The sequence below is a fragment of the Phalacrocorax aristotelis genome, unplaced genomic scaffold, assembly GCF_949628215.1.
Source record: "Phalacrocorax aristotelis unplaced genomic scaffold, bGulAri2.1 scaffold_62, whole genome shotgun sequence".
In the NCBI taxonomy this organism is placed as follows: domain Eukaryota; kingdom Metazoa; phylum Chordata; class Aves; order Suliformes; family Phalacrocoracidae; genus Phalacrocorax; species Phalacrocorax aristotelis.
This window is the reverse complement of record NW_027441245.1, coordinates 161,519-174,311: the sequence shown is the minus strand read 5'-3', so window position 1 is coordinate 174,311 and position 12,793 is coordinate 161,519. Positions and strand designations below refer to the sequence as shown.

The 12,793-nt window shown below is 51.0% G+C and overlaps 1 long non-coding RNA gene across 8 annotated transcripts in view; it reads left to right on the top strand.

Annotated features, from left to right (window-relative positions):
• Positions 1–12,793, top strand: part of LOC142051170 (uncharacterized) — a 391,438-nt gene that overhangs the window by 217,127 nt on the left and 161,518 nt on the right. For 7 of the 8 annotated variants that reach the window (XR_012658334.1, XR_012658331.1, XR_012658338.1 and 4 more), the window contains one exon: positions 4,282–4,391. This is a non-coding gene — a long non-coding RNA (uncharacterized LOC142051170). Of the gene's footprint in view, positions 1–2,684; positions 2,745–3,743; positions 3,808–4,281; positions 4,392–12,793 lie in introns of all 8 variants that reach the window. The other variant, XR_012658333.1, reaches the window with a different exon arrangement.

Here is a 12,793-nt window from a genome sequence, read left to right as displayed (position 1 = left end):
GTGGCCGGGTTCGGCTCCGTGCCGGGCCGTGGGGCAGCCGGAGCCGCGCCAGAGCAGGTGAGGAGCCGCATGGCCGGGCGCGCTGTGGGTCGGCGGGTTTGGGCTGTGGGGTCTCCCGGTCCGCGGAGCCCCCGGGGGGGCGGCGGGGTGCGGGCAGCAGCGGCCCCGGGCCGAGCGCTGTCGTGGGTCGGTGGTTGGGTTTTGGGGCCGAGCCCGTGCCCGTCCCCGGGGAGTAGGGGCAGCCCCACCCGGCTCTCGACTGCTCCTCGTCGGGGTCGGGCGGCGGCGGCGGCGACCCCGGCGGGGGCTCCTGCGGTGCCGGGCGGGTCCCCCCTTGCCCGCGAGGCAGGCAGGGACCCCGGCTGCTGCCGCCGCGGTTTGCTGGAGGCGGGCCGGGCCCGGCCCCCTGTGGGGTTGGGGTGCGGGCCCGGCGCTGCCGGGGGAAACGCGGCCTGCGAGAGCAGGAAGAAAGCGCTGCCGGGCCGGTGCTGGGGTGCGGGGCCGGGGTGCGGGGCCGGGCCCGCGCAGTTCAGTTCCCAAGGCCTCCCCGACAGTGCCCGCGTGGGCCGTGGGGGTGCAGGGCTGCGGGGTGGCTGCGCTCTCCGCGGCCCTGAGCGTTGCCCGTGGGGACTGCGGAGGGGGCCGGGACGCAGCCAGGCTCAGCTGGTTTGGTCCCTGAGCGTGGAGAGCACAGCTCTTCTGTTCCTGGGCCTTGAGAGCAGGCTCCTGTGGCTGACGCCGGGGCCCTGAAACAGATCGAGTCGTGCGTTTTGAGGGCCTGAGCGAGGGGACTAAGTGGTGTGGTTTTGGGCTGAGGAGCAGAGGTCAAGTGCTGCGCTTTTGGGACTTGAGAACAGGCTCAGCAGCTGGGCTTTTTGGCTCAGAACCGGTCCCAAAGTGAGCTGGTTTGGGGGCCAAAAGCAGAAGCCGGTTTGGCTGCTTGTGGGGGTGGCGTGGGGGCATCGGGTGCTGCAGGGGAAAGCAAGGGTTGGGCAGGGTACGAGGACCCTCCCCGGAGGTGGGGGTCCGGTCACATCGGACCCCGAAGTTCGGGAGGCCGGCATGCACCAGAGCGAACTCGCCACCTGAGGCGGGTCTCTGGAGGAAGGGTGCTTTTTGGATCCAGCGCAGCGCACCCTCTTTGGGTCCAGCTCTTCATTCTGCGCTGCTTAGAAGAGTTATTAACCAATTAATTAAACATACAAACTAAGTCACAACAGCTCTATCGGCTCCATCGTGGTTTGGAGCTCTGAATCGGTTTCATTTGGTGTCTAACACATTTTTTCCCCGAGGAGAGGCTACGTTTCAAGTTAATTAGTTTTCTCACAAGTGTGTCAGTCGATAAAATTGAGTTACGATTATTAAAACCACAAAGGTGACAGGAGTCTCACGGATCGGGTCTATTTCTGAAAATGTATTCATCCCATGCAAATGTCATCGGGATACAGATCATCTGCACTTCATGCTCTGACAAGACAAGATGCTGAGACAGGGATGAGCTCCAAAAGGACTACTGAAAAGAAAAAAAACCCACGCACTTCATGAAGTCATGGGGGGTTTTTTTGTTTGCATTTGGGGGGGCGGGGTGGCTTTAACAAAAGAGTGCAGTGTTGGCTGGCAGCAGCCTGCAGAGCATTTTTGCTGCCTGATCTCTCCTGTTCTTCTCTTCCACTCCTCTTTCAGGGCTGTAATTGTCATTTGGATAGTTTTAGAAGAGCAGTTAAGTTCCTCGCCTGTGTCTCAATGTGCTGGTAATACCAGGAAGGTGAATGCTTGAACCGGTCGGGCGGGTGGGAATAACTTGGCTGCAGGTAGAACTTCTGAGGGAAGACCAGCAAAACCAGGAAGCAAATAGCAAGTTCCCAAAAAATGTGCGGGTGTCAAACACATAAAAGTTTTATTGCCGAATGTTTTGTTTTTGGCAATATGTTCCAAATGCCTATTTTTGGTAAACATAACTTTTCAGGAGATTCAGGGTTGTGTGTGGCAAAACATGTCCCTCTGTTTTTGTGTCCTGCCGCACAAATGGCCGGCGGCAGGGCTCTCGTTCACCGCTCTCGCTATTGCCACAGCAGGGCTGCGATATTTAGACCTAAGGGATGGGTTTAGGAATGGAAGGAGAGAGAACGCCTGTGTTCTGTAAGGGCTATGAATGCTGACCCTTTGCCTCCGTCTGCCGCTTTTCCTGTGCGGGTGATGAAGCCGTTTTACTTTCCTCTGTTGTTCCTGGTCTAAGTAGTTGCAAGGCTGTCGCCGCTGTGGGTGTGCAATTTGTGTTGCTGTGTTTCTGTGGAGTCCTAGCTACGGCTCGCTTCTAGTGTGGCCAAGCGTCAAGGTAGGGCTTTCAGCTTAAAGCTTCAGAAGCGCTGCGTGCCGAGATGGGTGTAGGTGAAACTGCTGTTGCGCCTGCAGCTGTGCTCGCAGGGATGCTGGGTGGCTCCGCATCAAACGGGCGAGGTGCGCGTGGACCTCCGTCGGGCTGCGCCCTGGGTGCGCGAGCGTGCCGTGTTTTTGCTGTTCCGGCTTGTATGTGCGAGGGCTTAACGTTTGATTTAATGCATTTCCTTTAACGGCAGGCTGTAGTTGGGCTCTAGATGGTATTCCTACGTGGGCGCAGGAGCTGTGGAATGGTTAAGCTGTTGCTGTGCCTCCAGGTGACTTGTTCAGTAACACTGTTTTTCCAGGTGCAGATGGATGAGTCGTGCAGGGCAACGGAGGAGGGCCCAGGGGAGCGCTGTAAGAAGGTGAGTCTGTGTGTAGTACTGGAGGGAAGATGTGACTGATGGCTATAGGGCTCCATTATGGGTTTTACTCTTTTTTTTTTTTTTTTGGTGATCTGAGGGTGCTAAGCGATGAGCCGAGCGTGATGTGGGCCCTGGAGGTGAGTCAGGCAAGGTGACCGGTGCTTGGTGGGCTGGAGTAGGTGTTCTTTTTCAGGTTATTCAGGGTTTTTTCTCCTTCTCTTCACTTTCCCATCCCAATTTGGGGCCGATTCCCTCAAACGGGGACTTCCCCCTGTGGGGCTGCTTATGCAGCCTGGGAGCTGCTGCCTGGGCACAAAAATACCTCAAACCCCTTGACTCTGGGCCTGCAATGAGGGGTGAAAATACAGGAAGAATTCTGGTGGAAAGAAAACAACTTGGGGCTTCTGGGAAAGCCAACTCCAGCTGGATTTGTGCGGCTGGAAAGGAAAAAAAAAAGGGGGTGGGGGGAAGGAACAACAACCTAAAAGCACCCACCAACCATTCTCATGCACAAAACCGAAAGTGAAAATGACCATTTTTTGTAGGGCAAAAGCACAAAAAATCCCCACAGAACTCAGTAGTTTGGAAAAGCAACCCCAATTATTACATTATGTAAAGAAGGCGGGGGAAAAAAAAAGAAAACCAAACCAAAACCCGATCACAACCCTGATGCCACATGCCTACAAGCAGTTCCTGGGGCTTATTCTGCGGGGGTGGGAACCCAACCTTGTTCCCCAGGTTTGCTGTGCTGCTTCTCCTCCCTCGAGACACTTTGCTGTTTGGTGCAGAGGCAATGAATGGCGCTGCTGGGGCTGCGAGGGGGAAAGGTGCAGAGGAATAGAAGCTCTGTGGATGCAGCCAAGTTACGGTTTCTGGATGGTATTAATCGAGAAGAGTAATTCAGATAATGCTGCTGCCCAGCGACCAGAATTGGGTACTGAGCCCGGGAGCCGTGCACGCGCGGTGGCGTCCCTGTGATCCCCATTGCTCTCTCCGCAGGTAACAGCCCTGCGATGCTGCAGTGCCTGCGAGGTGATGCCGCCGTGCTCGTTGCTGCTTCCTGGTAAGGAAAGGCCTCCTCTGCTCTTGCTGCAGCGTGGTGGTGTGTCGGACACGATTCCCTGTGTCGGGTGAGGCCTAGGGCTGCCGGCGAGGTGAGCGAGCCCCTTTGGTGGGTGCAGGGGTATCTCCTTGTGTGCCTGTACTACTGGGGCTGGTGGGATGGGAAGCTTCAAATGACCCGCCGAGGCAGGCTTCTGGTATGCTAAAGGCGAGCGGGTGAGGGCAGCCCTAGGAGTTACCCGGGAGCTGATAGAAGGGAAGAGGGAAAGGAGGAGGAGGATGATGACCTTTTCCCCCTGCAGCTTCTGGGTGCAGAAGATGGCCGACTCCCCAGCTCACCAGAGCTCCCCCTCAGCCTCCCCTGGCCCCCCTTGCCCCGTGCGCCTGCCCCCAGCTCCAGCACGGGCGAGCTAGGCTACGTGCCTAGGAAGCCTCATCTGGTAAGAGCTGTAAGACACCCACATATTCTCTTCAGGTGGAGGACGGCCTAGAGTCTGGAGCTGCAGAAGAGGCAGGGAGGAGAGGAGGGGAAAGAAGCATCTGAACGGCTAAATTGTGCCAGCAGCGCTGAGAGCGAGAGTCGCGGTGAGTCCTGGGCCACTGGGGCCCCGTTGCCTCTCTTGTGCGTCCTGGGCCCTCCCTGTCTCTCCCCCGGCCCCCTCTCTTTCCTTACCTGCTGCAAAATTTACTTTTTTTTTTTGCGCCCCCCCCCCCGCACCTTCTTTCTCCGTCTCGCTCTGAGTGTCTCCCTGCCTCCCCGTCTTTTCAGTCCTCCCTCTCTCTGTCCTGTAGCCTGTGGCTCCTTTTTCTTTCTCCGCCTCTCTCTGCCTGGCTCTGGCTCCGTTTTTTTTTTTTTTCCTCCTGCTCTGTCCTGTAGCCTGTCGGTGTTTTGTTGTTCTCTGGCTCTCTTGATCTGACTCCCTGTGTTACCGAAAAACGCGTTAAAATCGGAAACGACTCCTCAACACCAATTTAGTATTAAAGAGCAGGCATTCTTTATTCGCGGCGCCGGATGCACGGGGGATCGCTCCTCCTGGCGTGCGTACCTCACGCACCTTTCCCGTACAATTTGTAGATCAATGTTTTACGTATTCATACATATTCATTATTGTCCTGTCTGCTGATTGGTACAAACTTGCTCGTTCCGTATGTAAATCGCTGCGCAGGCTCGGTTGTCCTCTTCCGTTGTTCTCTTCTGTTACTTGGGTCGGTGGTGGTCTGTGAGTCGGTGGTCGCGATCTCCCCCTGCCGGAATTACCTTTTACCTTCTTGGCTCTTAATCTTGGCAGTCTTGGCTAGTTTTCTCAGTCCGCTAAGCGAAACCGCGTTTTGTCATCCTTTTCTGACAGAAGCACGTTGTCTGTTGTTCTGCTGACATTAACGATCGCCTAGGGACTAAAATGCAGATCGACAGGTGCGCTGATTGGTACGCTCCATGTTCCCGTAATGGAACACCGTCTCTGGTTGATTTCATCACTTTGGTTACATTTCCCCTGTTTGGAAGTTCTGAAATAATAATTTTCTCAATACTTCCATCCTAGATCAATAACATTCCACTATGTCAGTTTAGTGTTTGCTTCATGTTCTGAAATTTTTCACTTGATTGTGGTCTCCAGGGTGTATGCAGGTCCCATTTTCTACCCAAAATTTTATTAATTTGTTGAAGTACCTCTGCAAAAAAATGTGGTGCTCTATCAGAGGACATTCCCGTTGGCACTCTAAATCTTGGTATTATTTCTTTCAGCAACGTTTTAACTACTACTCTAGCTTTGTCAGTGCAGCACGAGAAAGCTTCTGGCCATCTAGAAAATTTGTCAATCAGCACTGACAAATACTGCTCTATCTATTTTGTCTGGGTAACTCAGAGAACTTAATTTGCTAATAATTTCCGGGAGAATTTTTTGTTTTGTTACTCCTAAAGGTTGTTTCCTTTGGTTCAGGGGATTATTTCTAGGACAGACTGGACACTTAGCTACTATGGGTTTAACTATTCTTGTCATGCCTACACACGCTACAGATGTTTTTAAACTCAAAACCGTAGCGCCTACACCCTAATGTGTTTGCTCATGGTTTTCTTTTGCAAGTTCTGTCATAACTTGTGGGGTTGTTGTTGTTATTACTTGTTTTTCTGGTGTTACCTACCATCTCTCTGTGTTTTGTGATGCTTCCAATTGTTCTGCTAATTGCTCATCCAATTTATTATATCTCGGTTTCAACTTTGGAATTCTGATCTGTTTTACTGGTACTAGTGCAAGGATACCTTGCTCTGCAGTCCTCTTTGCAGCTTTATCGGTCAGTCGTTTGCTTATGTTTACAGCCGTCTGGCCAAATTGATGAGCTTTGCAACGCTTTACCGCCACTTCTTTTGGTTTCTGCACGTCTTCCGGAAGTTGGAGAATTTCTTCTTTATGCTGTATTGATGATTCTTGGGCTGATGGCAGTCCTTTCTCCTTCCCAATAGCTCCATGATCGTGGATCACACCAAATGCACGTTTGGAATCAGTCTAGATATTTATCCTTTGTCCTTCTGCCATTCGCAGAGCTCGCTTCAATGCTACCAATACTGCTTTCTGTGCTGAGGTGTTTGCAGGCAGCACCCCTGACTCCATTCCCTCGGCGGCGATAACGACAGCATATCCGGCCATTCGCTTCTCTTCTCGCCCAGAGCTTCTTCCATCTGTAAACAACTCCAGATCAGGATTTTCCCAGAGGTTTGTGTCTCAGGTCTGGTCTGCTGGAATAGACTTGTTCAATAGTTAGCAAGCGATCGTGTTCTAAATTGTCCGTAAGGTTTTCTGTTGTTAAAAACATAGCAGGATTCAGTATAGCAGTAGTCTTCGATTCCACATCGTCTTGTTCTAACAGAACAACTTGATATTTCAACATTCTGCTAAGGGATAGCCAACGACCCCCCTTTTGTTCTAAAACAGTCACCGCTATGTGCGGGACATATACTGTCATGTTCTGTCCCATTGTTAACTTTGGGGCTTCCCGGATCGGCAGCGCTGTCGTTGCTACTGCCCGTAAACACCTAGGCCATCTTTTACTCGCGTGGTCAGGTTGTTTGGAGAAGTAGCCCACAGGTCTCTTCCAGGTTCCCAGTCGCTGTGTCAGCACTCCAAGGGCTAAATGTTGTCTTTCGTGGACAAACAACTGAAAAGGTTTAGCGAAATCAGGTAGGCCTAATGCAGGGGCCATCATCGAGGCTCTTTTCAGTTCTTTGAATGCCGTTTGGCATCCGGGCGTCCAGGTTAAATATTTATCCTTTTGAGTCTTTCAATGCCTCAAATAATGGTTTTACATACAGTCTATAGTTCAGAATCCAGAGCTGATGCTATTTCATTGTTTTCAGAAAAGCTCTCAGTTCCTTCGGGCTGCTAGGTTCGGGAATTTGACAAATAGTTTCTTTCTTTTCACTTTCTAATTGTCTTTGTCTTTGAGATATTTCAAATCCTAAATAAATGGCTGCTTCTTTTCCTATTTGGGTTTTGTTTCTGGAAACTCCGCATCTTCCTTGGCCCAGAAAATTTAAAAATTTCAAAACATTTTTCTTTACTTTGTGCCGCTATCAGAATGTCATCCGCGTTCTGTAACAAGATGCCTCTCCCTGGGTTCTGTTTTTTCTATATCTCTAATTTTTTTTTGCCAGCTGAGTCTCAAGTATCGTAGGACTATTTTTAAATCCTTGTGGAAGTACGGTCCATGGTAGCTGTGTCTTTCATTCTGTGGTGGGGCTTTCCCATTGCAAAGCAAATAGGCTTTGACTTTTTATGCCTGGAGGTATGCAAAAGAAGGCGTCCTTCAAATCTAGTACAGTAAACCATTTATGCTCCTCCTTTAAAAGAGGTCAGTAAAGTGTATGGATTAGCTACTACCGGATGTATATCTTGGACCACCTGATTTATAGCCCTTAAATCGTGAACTAGCTAATACTCCTTGCCTCTAGATTTCTTTACTGGCGACACAGGAGTACTATATTCTGATTCACATTCCACTAAAAGCTCATATTCTGAAAAATTTTATAATTAACTTCTGTAATCCTTTTCGAGCCTCTCGCTTAATAGGGTATTGTTTTTGTCTTACGGGCTTGGCTCCAAGCTTTAAGGTTACTTTTACCGGCTCTGCCCACTTAGATCGCTCCGGAGCTCCGCTCGCTCAAACCAAAGGAATTACTACGTTTTCCACTTCCTCGGGAACCCGTTCCTCCCTGGAGGAATCCTGTAACATAAACGCTCTCGCCTCTGTGGCTTTTGATTCTGGTATTAGTGATTTAATCTCTCCATCTTTAAAAGTTACTTGAGCATCTAATTGACCTAATAGATCTCGTCATAACAGAGGCAGTGGACATTCAGGCATATGCAGAAACTGGTGAGTTGCCCATTGCTTCTCCAATTTAAACTTTAATGGCTCTGAGAGGGGCTAATTTTTCTTTGCCCTGTTGCGCTAGCAACATCTACTGATTTATGATCAAATTTCTCTTCACGTGTATTCAATACCAAATAAGTGGCTCCCGTATCTACCAAAAATTCTATTTCTTCATTCCGTAGCTTCAGTGTAACCAGGTGTTCAGCTAGGGTTGATTCCCCTGGTCTCCTTCATGCCAAGCTACTTCAAGCATTTAACCCAGATCTCTGGATTCAGGTTGTTCTAGTTTCTGAAGGTTGTTTTCTCTCCCCCCGCCCCCATCTGGGGCTGATTGTCTTATGAATATAGAGACCAGCTGAATTGCTTTTTCTGGTTTTTCTGGGTTCAAATGAGTATATTTTCTGGTGGTCACCTTCAGTCTTTCCATAAAGGCTGAAGGGGACTCACTTAATTCTTGTCTCACTTCATAAATTTTGACCAATTTATTGCTTTTGGCATTGCTTGTCTTACTCCAAATAAAATCTCTCTCTGACATCTAGTCAACATTCCCCTGGGTCCTGGCTGATTAGGGTCCCACTCGGGATTTGTAGATGGAAAATTCTTATTCATTGTTCTCTGTAAATTCCCGTTAGCATGTGCTCCCTGCACCTGCCTTCTGGCTGTATTCCATACTATTTTCTTGTCAGTTTCATCAAGCGAAGTATCCAGTATCACAAGTAGAGCAACACTCTTTCAAGTTCTCACCACGTTTTCCTCTTTTCAGAAACATTGCCGTAGAATCTTGTGGACATACCTCACGCTGTTTCTGCTGCTCGGGATGATTCCACGGTGTAAAGAACAAATCAACATATGCCACTTCTTCCCGTTTGCCTTCCCTTTTTACAAAACAACATTAATTGCAAGATGGTACGATATTGCAATGTCTCATGTTCTGGCCATTTGTGCCCACCTTCCAATTGATACGTTGGCCACCAATGATTGCAATATTCAATTAATGGTTTCCGAGTTAGTGGGTCACCGCCCCCGACGTCTTTCCAGTGCTTCAAAATACATCGCAAAGGTGTTCTCTGTGGGATAGGTTTCCTACTCAGTAATGCTCCCGTCTCCCAGTCGACTAGTAGTTGAGATAGTGCACTATCACAAATACTAGTCAGAGGGACTCCAACCCCCGTTAGAGGTCTCACTGGAAATCTGCCACTGGGATCTGTAGCCCCCTGCTAGATATCCCTGGAGACTTCAACCCCCTGTTGAAGACTCCCCTACCCTCGGGTCCCGCTCCACAGGCTTTCGCCTAGCAGAGACTTACCAACCGAGGCACCTCTTGGCCCCGACCCTGCGTGGCTTTCGCCGCGCCTTACGGGCAGGCCTGTGGGACTCAAACCCGCTATCCTATCCTATGTGGGAAACTAACCCCACGTATTATTCTACCTAAGTTTCTTCTTCAAAGAATGCCTTGTTTACCTCAATCCAGGGGATCTTGCTCAGAATTCTCTGGCCCGGGGATCGGAAGCTCTCCCGGAGAATTCCTCGGGGCCGGCTGCAGGTCCCACGATCCCACGGATCCGTCGAGATTCAAAAGCAGGTTCCCACCTGGGGTGCCAAAACTGTTACCGAAAAACGCGTTAAAATCGGAAACGACTCCTCAACACCAATTTAGTATTAAAGAGCAGGCATTCTATATTCACGGCGCCGGATGCACGGGGGATCGCTCCTCCTGGCGTGCGTACCTCACGCACCTTTCCTGTACAATTTGTAGATGAAAATTTTACATACTCATACATAGTCGTTATTGTCTTGTCTAGCGATGGGTACAAACTTGCTCGTTCCCTATGTCAGTCACTGCGCAGGCTCGGTTGTCCTCCCAGTACAGTGCGGGGAACGGGGACGTACAGTGCGGGGAACGGGCACGTACCAGGATCTACTGGGTTGTACTGGGAGGGAACTGGGACGTACTGGGAGTCTCTACAATGTCCTGGGATGTCCTGGGATGTAGTGTGGAGGAACTAGGATGTACAGGCTTGTACTGGGTTGTACCGGGTGGAACTGGCAGGAATTTGGGATGTACCAGGATGTACTGGGATGTACTGGGAGGTAACTGTTATGTACTGGGAAGGAACTGGTAGGGAACTGGGATGTACTGGTATGTACTGGGAGGGAAGTGTTATGTACTGAGGGTAACTGGGACGTACTGGGATGTGCTGGGAGGGAACTGTGAAGTACTGGGATGTACTGGGAGGGAACTGGGATGTACTGGGAGGGAACTGGGATGTACTGGGAGGGAACTGGGATGTACTGGGAGGGAACGGTGAAGTACTGGGATGTACTGGGATGTACTGGGAGGGCACTGGAATGTAATGGGATGTACTGGGAGGGAACTGGGGTATACTGGGAGGCACTACAATGTGCTGGGATGTCCTGGGATGTACCGTGGAGGAAGTAGGGTGTACAGGCTTGTACTGGGTTGTACCGGGTGGAACTGGCAGGGATTTGGGATGTACCAGGATCTACTGGGATGTACTGGGATGTACTGGGAGGTAACTCTTGTGTACTGGGAAGGAACAGGGAGGGAACTGGGATGTACTGGGAGGGAACTGGGATGTACTGGGATGTACTAGGAGGTAACTGTTGTGTACTGGGAGTGAACTGGGAGGGAACTGTGAAGTACTGGGATGTACTTAGAGGGAACTGGGATGTACTGGGAGGGAACTGGGATGTACTGGGACATACTGGCAGGGAACTGGGATGTACTGGGAGGGGATTGGGACGGACTGGGAGGGAACTGGGATGTACTGGGCTACACTGGTAGGGAACTGGGATGTACTGGGAGGAAACTGGAATGTCCCAGTTGACACCCACTTCCCTCCCAATGCCTCCCAGTATATCCCAGTTTCCTCCCAGTATATCCCAGTTTCCTCCCAGTACATCCCAGTAAATCCCAGCTCGCTGCCAGTACATGCCAATACATCGCTGTACATTCCAGTTCTGTTCCTGTCCATCCCAATACATCCCCGTTCCATGCCAGTACATCCCAGTTCCCTACCAGTTCATCCCCGTACATCCCAATTCCCTCCCGGTTCACTACCACTTCTTTCCCAGTTCCGTCCCATTACATCCCAGTTCCGTCCCAGTACATCCCAGGTCCCTCCCAGTACATCCCAGTTCCCTCCCAGTACATCCCAGTTCCCTCCCAGTACTGGGAGGGAACTGGGATGTACTGGGAGGCACTACAATGTGCGGGGATGCCCTGGGATGTACTGTGGAGGAACTAGGATGTACAGGCTTGTACTGGGTTGTACCGGGTGGAACTGGCAGGGATTTTGGATGTACCAGGATGTACCAGGATCTACTGGGATGTACTGGGAGGTAACTGTTATGTACTGGGAAGGAACAGGGAGGGAACTGGGATGTACTGGTAAGGAACTGGGATGTACTGTGAGGGAACTGGGACGTACTGTTATGTGCTGGGAGGGAAGTGTTATGTACTGAGGGGAACTGGGACGTACTGGGATGTACTGGGAGGGAACTGTGAAGTACTGGGATGTACTGGGAGTGAACTGGGAGGGAACTGGTATGCAGTAGGATATACTGGGTGGGAACTGGGATGTACCAGGATGTACTGGTATGTACTGGGAGGGAACTGGGATGTACTGGGAGGGAACTGGGATGTACTGGGATGTACTGGGAGGGAACTGGTATGTACTGGGAGGGAACTGGGATGTACTGGGACATACTGGCAGGGAACTGGGATGTACTGGGAGGGGATTGGGATGTACTGGGAGGGAACTTGGATGTATTGGGAGGGAAGTGTTATGTACCAAGGGGGAACTGGGACGTACTGGGATGTAGTGGGAGTGAACTGTGAAGTACTGGGATGTACTTAGAGGGAACTGGGATGTACTGGGAGGGAACTTTGAAGTACTGGGATGTACTTAGAGGAAACTGGGAGGCAACTGGGATGTAGTGGGACGTACTGGAATGGAACTGGGAGTGAACTGTGTGTGAACTGGGAGGGAACTGGGATGTACTGTGAGGGTACAGGAATGTACTGGGAGGGACTGGGAGGGATCTGGGATGTACTGGGCTGCACTGGTAGGGAACTGGGATGTACTGGGAGGAAACTGGAATGTCCCAGTTGACACCCACTTCCCTCCCAGTTTCCTCCCAGTATATCCCAGTTTCCTCCCAGTATATCCCAGTTTCCTCCCAGTAAATCCCAGTTTCCTCCCAGTACATCCCAATACATCGCCGTACATTCCAGTTCCGTTCCTGTACATCCCAATACATCCCCGTTCCATGCCAGTACATCCCAGTTCCCTACCAGTTCATCCCCGTACATCCCAATTCCCTCCCGGTTCGCTACCACTTCTTTCCCAGTGCCTCCCAATACATCCCAGTTCCGTCCCATTACATCCCAGTACATCCCAGGTCCCTCCCAGTACGTCCCAGGTCCCTCCCCGTTAATCCTAGGTCCCTCCCAGTACTGGGAGGGACCTGGGATGTACTGGGAGGCACTACAATGTGCGGGGATGCCCTGGGATGTACTGTGGAGGAACTAGGATGTACAGGCTTGTACTGGGTTGTACCGGGTGGAACTGGCAGGGATTTGGGATGTACCAGGATCT